Raw genomic sequence first — 9,461 nt, forward strand, 5'->3', positions numbered from 1 at the left:
TTGTCCAAATTTTAATTACTCTAATTATATTACTATTTTTATAACCATTTTATTACTATTAAACTTTTAAAATTTTAAAAACAAGTGGTTGGCGTTTTTCACATTAAGGCTCTGCAGCTGGTGTTTTGAACAGTTGTTTCTCATTAGATGCTTACCAAAGGGTGGTTTCTTAATTAGCCATTGGTGATGGTGTTTTGATTAAATGACCAATCAGGTCCACCTGTATCGGAACCATGTATAAAAATAATGGATTTCCTAATAAAATTATTATTAGCCTCCTGAAGAGAGTTGGAGTTATGTTTCACTTATTTATTCATTCCTGACTCAGAACAGGAAAGATGTGTGTATTGAGTTTTGCCGGCACATAAAAGTAACACAGGGACGACCATGAGAGATTGCTGAATGTGTGAGTTGGGTTTGAAAAGCGTGAGTTTCTGATTATTCCTAGTTGCGATTGTGGTTTGCTGGGAGGAGATTTGATGGCTAGAGTTGGGAATGTAAGTTGGTGTTGTGGGAGTAATGGGGAGGCTAACACTGTTGTGAATGCTGGAGTGAATCCAGAGACATAGGCAGTCCCAGGGGAATATGGAAAACTGGATATGGAGCCTCTCTGCATTACTTTGAGGCAACCTGGACAACTGGTGTTTAAAAAGCAATACCATCTTTCAAGGGAAGGAAGGAAGCAAGGACGGAAGGAAGGGTTATAAATGGGCAATGTGATGCTTGGGTCTTGCAATTAAGGGATGAATACTGTGTGTATGTTATGAGAAGTTTTATTGATGCATGGTTATGTTATTTTAGTTTGTGGTTTGGACACCCTTTGTTCTCACCATAGTCCCCTTTCTCCCACTCTGTATTGTTCCCACCAGACAGCCTTGGTTGTCAGGGGCATGTGGAGGGAGGGTGTGTACGTATGCACCTTGATTGGGGCAGCTGGGAATGGGGAAAGCCTGTTGCTGGGGGGGTGTGGCATGACAACACCTCACCTCCTATCAAGTTGTAAGGAAGTCTCCACCAATGGATGGCAAAGAAGAGTTGACTGGCAGACTTTGGGAGGGGCCAGGGTTGGCTGATGCAACATCAGGGGTATAAAAGGAGGAGCAGCCATTTTGTGGACAAGCTTGTGGCAGTCAGTCACACCCCCAGCACTGCTCTTTTTCCTTATTCAGTCCTGTGTTGTATTTGTAAAGGTTTAGTAAACCTTTGAAATTTTAAAAGTGAGTGATCTTTTCTCACAGAAGGAAGGGGTTGCAGCCTGATGCTGAATTAAAGGCAAGTCTTTCAAACCGTGTATGTCCTCCTATAACACTCCTATCCTGCCAGTTATAGTGCGGGACCTGAAAATAGTAGGTGAAACTATTAAATTCAGGCACTCCATGGTCCCAGATCCTTGTACCATCTTGAGCCGGGTTCCCTTCTCACACTAGTGCTATTCAGTACTTGATTTAAGGGATGCTTTCTGGGGATGCCCTCTTACAGAGCATAGTAAACAGTATTTTGCCTTTCAGTGGGAACAAAAGGGAGAAGATGTTAATTTACTCCATCCCTAGGAATGAGGTTATTGCAATATGTGAAAGACTTGCTCCTATCGAGAAAATGGGAGGAGGTGGTAAGGGAAGCCACTGTGAAATTATTCAGTTTTCTGGCTGGAGGGGAGGCTTGGAGTGTCTGAAGGGAAGGTGCAGGTGGGGGAGAGAAGGGTTGAATGTTTAGGGCACATTTTGACTTAAGGCTAGGGGTGTGTTGGCCCAGAGGCGGTCCAGGGAATCTTGGAGGTGCTGTTGCCCAGGACTGAAAGGGAGCTGTAACAATTTTTAGGATTAATCATGTGAGAAATGACACTCACTTTAAAATTTTAGAAGGTTTATTAAACCTTACAAAATACAACAAAGGACTGAATAGGGAAAAATTACAGCACTGGGAGCATGGGACTAAACTGCCATGTGCTCAACCACAAAATGGCTGCTCCACCTTTTATACCCCCTGGTGTTGCATCAGGTAACCCTAACCCCTCCCAAAGTCTGCCAGTCAACTCTCCTTTGCCATCCATTGGTGGAGACTACTTTTTTGCAACTTGGTTGGAGGTGAGGTGTTGCCATGCCGTACCTCCTAGTAACAAGCCTGCCCTCCTCCCAAATGCCCCAACTAGCCAGGCTGTCTAGTGACAACAATACAAGGGAGAAGGGAAAGAGGGCTATGGAGAGAACATATCACAATAACATAACTATACATCACTAAAACTTCTCTTAACATACACCTAATATTCATCTCTTAATTGTGAGATCCAACCATCGCATTACCCATTTATAACAATAGGGTATTACAAGACCTGGATTCAGGACTTTTTATTCTGTGGCTTTTAAACCCAGAATAGTCCCAATGTTGTTGAATAGACACCAGTAGGAAAGCATAACTTGAGAAAATTAGGGGAAAGGTTGAATAATGCCCCATCTTTAGCTCTCCCAGGCCCAGAAAAGGAATTGGAAGTGTATGTGGACTGGTTGCCAAGACTAATTTCTCCTGTGTGAATCATTCATGAATGTGGAAATACTCTTTGGAAATACTGCTTTTCTGGTGATCCCATGCCCAGGCTTGGAATGGTGGGAGAAATTGCTGAGCAGAAAGAATGCATGGGTTATTTCTACTAACTTTGAGTTGTGCTGAAGGTACCCAGAATTGTAGTGAGCAGCACGGTCTTCTGATATGGGGCTGTGCCGGGGGGGAATTCTGGGGCTGGGATGTTTGTAAGGCTAGGGGATGGCCCCATTGTTTGCTCTGGCAATAGCTGAGGCTCTGTTGTCTGCAGAATTGTGTAGCCATGGCTTTGATGATAACTGATGGCAGGATTGTTAAAGTCTGGCACCGGCTTCTAAATGGATGACCGGTACTAGGCTGTTATAGTGTGAAATGGAACAGGAGGATTTGGAGTTGGGAACCCAGCCTCCTGTTTAGCTGGTCCTGAAAAAGGTGCCGTAAAGGAGACTTGTGACTCTATCCAGGTAACAGATAAGGCAGAGTGGAAATTTTCCAGGGTAGAAATCCATTTTGATTTAAGTGAAATGTACATCTTTGAGTTAACTCTGTAGCTTGCTGTTTAGTCTGACTGCCTGTTCTCTTGAAAGGCCTGTGCTTGGAAGGACTGCTTCAGCCAAAGGACAAGAGATAAGGGGGGAGGAAGAGAGCAGACAGAGCAGGGCAACCTGACCCAGGAGTTCCTTCTGAAGAATTAGTGGCAAGTGTCACACGAAATCAGTAGAATGAATATGTATGAACCTATTGTGAAATTGCATGCATATGTATTTGAGAGAGAGATAAAAGGAGATCTGGAGTTCCCAGAGGTATGCATGTCATTTTAGGGGAACAATTCCCACATGCGTCCAGCGTCCAGCGCTGTAATAATCATACCGGCTTTACAACTTTCACAAAAGCTGTGGAGTTTTGTTTATCTCCACAAAACACAGATCTCCAGACTTGAGCTAGGAAAGATTTACAGGACCCCTCTGACAAATGGGGAAAAGGTGTTTAGTAAAGGGAAGGGAATTGTAAGAAGTGGGGGAGCTACTATGAAAAACAAGTTACACTCTCCAGTAAAAATTTAAAAGTTTAATAAAGGACAATAAGAGACAAAGACAATAAAGCAAAGATTTACGGCATTCCACCAAGAGCACACCGGCTATTTTGGAAACACCCTTTATATACCATTTCTATTGCATTAGCCTGTTACATATTCATAAACAATTATGCAAACTTTTCCCCAAACTAGTTTACATGTTCCAAGAACTGTTTAGCATGGCTCCTCCTCGAGTCCGCCTTTTTAGAGCATGTGCATTTCTCAGCTGTGGTTTTAGTCCATTCTTATCATCACCTCCAGTTTTTGAGCTTTGGTCCATACTTTCTACGGATGGTAAGTGTTGATAGTTAGCATATCAGTAGCAGGAGTCCTCATCATATGTTCACTGAATGTTATCCCATCCAAGCAGGTATTTCACTACTATGTCCAAGCTTAATTAACAACAGAAACAAAAACTATATCTTTATTAAAAAGTTACTTAAATACTGCTATAGATAAATAATGAGATGATTGGGTCTTGCAATTAAGGGATGAATATTGTGTGTATATTAAGAGAAACTTTATTGATGTATAGTTATGTTATTGTGGTTTGTTGTTCAGATGTGTTCTGTTCTCCCCATAATACCCCCCCGCCCCCTTATTGTTGCTACCGGACAGCCTGGGTTGTCTAGGACAGGTAGAAAGAAGGCATGTGCATATACCTTTTGCGTGGGGAAGTTGGGAATGGAAAAGCTTGTCGCTAGGGGAGCGCAGCATGACAACACCTGACCCTCCAATCAAGTTGCAAGAAAGTAGTCTCCACGAATAAATGGCAAAGAAGAGTTGACTGACAGACTTTGGAAAGGGCCAGGGTTGCCTGATGCAAACCTCACGGGTATAAAAGGCAGAACAGCCAATTTGTGAGTGAGACACGTTGCTAGTAGCCACAAGAGGGAGCTCCAAGCGCTGTGATTTTTCCTTATTCTTTCTTTGGTTGTAATTTTTGTTAAGGTTAAATAAACCTTTAAAAATTTAAAAGTGAGTTGTCGTTTCTCACAATACTACACATATAAAATTCATTTTAATATTTTCAAAAGCCAATATTATAATATGCATTTATAACAGAGGTTTTATAAAAGCATTGGACCCGGACTGGGAAGATATTGATTTAATGTTGGATGCATTAACTGATACCAAAAAATAATTGGTTTTAAAGTCAGCCAGAACACATGTTCAGGCATAGATTGCTGCCCAGACTTTGCAGGGCACTGTAGATGACTATGTGCCCATGGTGAAACCTAGATGGGACTATAAAAACCCAGATCATTACCAACTATTAAAAAGGTACCAGGGTGTGAAAAACGCCAATCACTTGTTTTTAAAATTTTAAAAGTTTAGTAGTAATAAAATGGTTATAAAAATAGTAATATAATTAGAGTAATTAAAATTTGGACAAGTAGGATTAGGACAATATGAGACAATAAAAACAAAGAGTTACAGACAGTCCAGGTACCTCTTTCTGGGCAAAATAAGCCTGAAAAAGGACAAACGTTAACAGAGGATTAACCCTTAAAAGCAATAGACTATTGCATATTCATACATCTCAGACACGATGCATAAATTCCATTCAAACAAAGGATTCTCTCTGGTCAATGTCAACTTCTTCCTCTGAATCCTGATGCCGTCTTCAAGGCAGAGCAAGGCAGGAAGAAGTTAGTTTCTTCTGATAAGGTAGCAAGAAATTCTTTTTCTCTGAAAGATTTGTGTCCTGTGGCTGCTATCTCAGTGTGAGTCCTTTTTTTAAAAAAAGTATCTTACCTAGCATAGTTTCTATTTTAACATTATGTTATAACCTAAAACTATATTTAACACAAACCTAAAACTATATTTAACACACTACTTAAGAAAATTAATATAGCATAACTTTCTAACATAACACATATAATATTCATTTTAATATTTGCAAAAAGCCAATCATATAATAAGCATTTTTCACACCCCTAAGAAGGGGACACCATATTTTTTATTGGTGCCATGGATAGGGGGCCATGGTTGAAGGTGTCTGTACAGGATACCATCACTTTACGCATGAGTTTCAGGCAGGGAGTGCTGGGAAGTGATCCTTTGGCTGTTAACAGCTGGGAGGGATCCATGCAGCTGCAAATCACGACTGTCTGGAAAATGTCAGTACTTGACTCTCCCCCATTTTGGAGAAATTGAGAAAATATAATGCCTACCTGACTCCACTGGGCATGAAATGGGCAAATGGAAATTGGTATAGCCCTGCAGCTGCAGTTAAACAGATAAATATGGTGTTAAGCAAACAAAAGGTATGAAAGGGGAAATGATCTCTGATGATTGGATCTCTGCAAGATTTGGTGAAAGGATTGCAGCATCCGTTAAATGAGGAGAGGGAAAGCAGTCTGGGGCTGGAAGTGTTGGACAGGAATTTGCAAACGCACTTAATGGAGTATATAGAAAAAAAGGAATAAACATAGATCTTGGGTTACAATGTGGGTTGTAACCAAACTATGTCTTCTACTCCCATCTACATTATTCTTGATGAACCATTAATGGTGGGTCATTTGCAACAGTTGCCCAGTGCACACCTGATCCCCCAGGCTGCAAGCTAGGTGTTAGATAAGGGAAAGAGGCAAACTCTGCACTGCAGGGTAGTGTTTCTTTGTCTTCATAAATTGACTCAGCCATGATAACTATACCCAGTCCAAGGGGGTCATCTCTGTCAATGGGCAGCTGAAACGACCTAGGCCATCAAGGACTCCCCAAAATATCCTATTGATGCCTTGGGTTTTAACTTTCATATTTCTCAGATTCTGTGCTGCCTAGGTGTGTAGCTCTGAGCTTCATATTAAGTGTCAGTAAGTGCTCTTCACAGGGTAGTTAAACAAAACAATCCTTTTCCAGCTTGAGACCAAGGACAGCTATTATGAGCTTCAGGTCGAAAAGTATAAGCAACAAAGAACTGAGGGGAGCAAACAGGAAGGATGGGACTTCATCATCTGAAGCTATAATTGGACAATTAGCCCCAATAGGCAAATGGACCAAAAACTTATAAAAGTGTGAAACCTCATGACCAGGCATCCATTTTGTGACCATTTTGTGACCTTCTTGGGTGTAGCCCTGGCCAGGCTCTCGTATTGCCCAAGATGTATCCTTTTAAGGCCTTTTAATAAACACCTACTTTATTCTCTCAGCTCTGTCTAGTCTCTGTTTCAGGTTCAGCCTCTCAAGGCATCACTATGACTTATAGGATTACATCATTCCATTGTGAAATTCCCTGCCCTGGGGGAGGTATTGAACATTTCTGTCTGAATCTGACCATATATAATCTGGGTGCTTTGGGGACTTGGGACACCACCACCACTGGACAGATCCAGAGTCAGACCCAAACTTCCACAGGAAGACCAGACCTTCCACAGGACCACTGCTTTCAACTGCAACCATAATTTCAACAGGACTGCAATCACTACTTGATAAGACTGCACCACCCTGAGCAACAGGGTGCCAGGTGGTACTCTGACTCTGAGGGTTTAAACCAGTTTTTCTGTATCATTGCATTTATTGTAATCTTTCTATTAAATTTTATCTCTGACCTGAAACCTCTCTCAAGGTATTTGTGTAGGGTTCATTTCCGCCACTGGTTTGCTTTTAAACCAGCACAACATGCAATGCCCTAAGGTAAATGTCCTAGTCTTCTTGTCAAGGCATTAAACCACTCAGCTAGCAAGGCACCACTGTTAGTTTGAAAGACAGGTGCTTGCTAGGGAAGGCAGAAGCCTCCCTTGGAATGAAAAATGTAGCCCCCTTCCCTCCGCATTATTATAATTTTGAAAATAAGGGGCTCTCAGACAAAGATGTGAGAATAGGAATAACAGTTCTTTATTAGTATGTATAACAAGGCAAACAAACAACAATAACTATGGCAACAACAACAAGCAAAACCAGAAATCCAGTAACAGCCTTCTCAGCCGCAGGTGCTTTCACCTTTGATGTAGTGATGGTCACAGCTGGCAGGGGTGCTGGTGGCTCACAGTGGGCAGAGCAGGTGTGATGATTCCCTCACGGCTGCAGGGGGCGCTCTGGTGCGAGCTTGGGGAGCATGTGGTAATGGTGACTTGGCTGAGATGGGAAGGAATGGAGGATTTGCTTGCTTCACAAACCCCCCGGGGCAGTCGATCCCGGTGCCCCAGCAGGACCCCTTGGAAGCAGTTAGCTGGAACAGCAGGAATGAGCAAAAATCCCAGGGTGGTGGACAAGATGTATCAGAAGCTCCACAGCTGTAGCTGGAACCAAGGGGTGTCTCGGCAGGCAGGGGGTGCAGGGTGTGAGAGTCTGTCCAAAATATCCCTCATCTGCCTCACGATCGTCATGGAGAGGGACCACCGAAAAAACAAAACCCCTGTCTGCTGATCCTGTGGGGGGGAAAGTCATGTGTCTGAGGCCTGAAAGCTTTGCTAACCTACTGTTTCTACAGGTGTTGTTTGCTACACTGAGCTCACAGGGCACCCTGCCCTTTTTGCACAATAGCTCTGGAATCCTCCCCACCTCTTGGCCTGGCTGGTCTCCCTCTGAGCTTTAGGGTGGTCCCCCCCTCCAAGAGAAGACCCCTCTCGCCCGTCCTTAACCATTGTGACAGACAAGTAGAGATGTAAGAAGCCTCTTCATCAAGAGACCGAGACATGAAAATCCCTATGTGAGAAGGCCCCCTCTCACCTTCTTCCAGAGACTGGGACTGAAACCCTCAACTCGGGGGAGGTGTACAGGGGGGGAAGGAAAGCCGCCCAAAGCAAGATGGATGTTGCAGGTGTAGGCAGTGGACCATGAAAACAATGGTTCGCACCTGCTGCCAAACTTGGACTGTGTGTACCCTTATTTTTCCCCCCCGAAGATACAATACCTTTTTTTTTCAGTTGCAAAATCCATCCCACTTCCCCTCATCGAAAAAGAGTATAATTGGGGTCCAGATGAACTGTGCCTCTGAGATCTCCCCGAGGTAACAGGCGGATCCTCGACTAGACTGGACCAAAGGACTTCGTCTCTACATTTGGTAGCTATATCCCCCCCCTCTTAATCCCTCTATTGCATTTTTGCTGTGGTTATTATTCAATAAAGTTGCATTTGTTTTGATTATTACTGCAAACCCCCTGTACCATGTTGGTTCTTTTTGCACCCTGAAATCAATCCACGAACCATCACGAACCCCATTCATAAGGACGGATCGTGACACAGGGCTACAGTGTAGCAAAAGCTTGGAGCAGTGCTGAAGAAGTGGCGGGGTGGGACAGTGGCGACCTGATTGCCAGCAGGCAGGGAAAGGTAGGCTTGTCCCAGTGACACGGCCGGTCTTACGAGCAGAACTCCACTCACAGTAGAAGAAAGGCAGCAGGAGACGGAACCCCGCAGTGGTAATGAATTCTCCCCACAGCGCTACAGCCTCTCCCTTCCGAATGCCAAGAGCACAAGAGAGCTAGCATCTGCACCCAACCCCATTTTCCCAGTCCCAAATCTCACAGTATCTCTGCCCTACATGGGAATACCTCAGGTAAAGAGAGAGTAGCCAGCTGCACTCCACTCCACTCCACTCCATTCCACTCCACTCCACTCCACTCCACTCCACTACACTCCTCTCCTCCCCTCCCGAGCTGACTTCTTTTGTCTCTGTTAAGTATCCAGTCGTCATTGTCTCCTAGCAACACGTATGGGGGTGTCCTGGTTTAACATAGTTTGGGTTTCAGTTAAGGAATGTTATAGATGGATAATGAGATGATTGGCTCTTGCAATTAAAGGATGAATATTGTGTAAATATTAAGAGAAGCTTTATTGATGTATAGTTATGTTATTGTCTCAGGGTCTCTAGCTGGTCAAAGTGACCCCGAGAAACATTAAAAAG

The sequence above is a fragment of the Molothrus ater genome, chromosome W, assembly GCF_012460135.2.
Source record: "Molothrus ater isolate BHLD 08-10-18 breed brown headed cowbird chromosome W, BPBGC_Mater_1.1, whole genome shotgun sequence".
NCBI lineage: Eukaryota > Metazoa > Chordata > Aves > Passeriformes > Icteridae > Molothrus > Molothrus ater.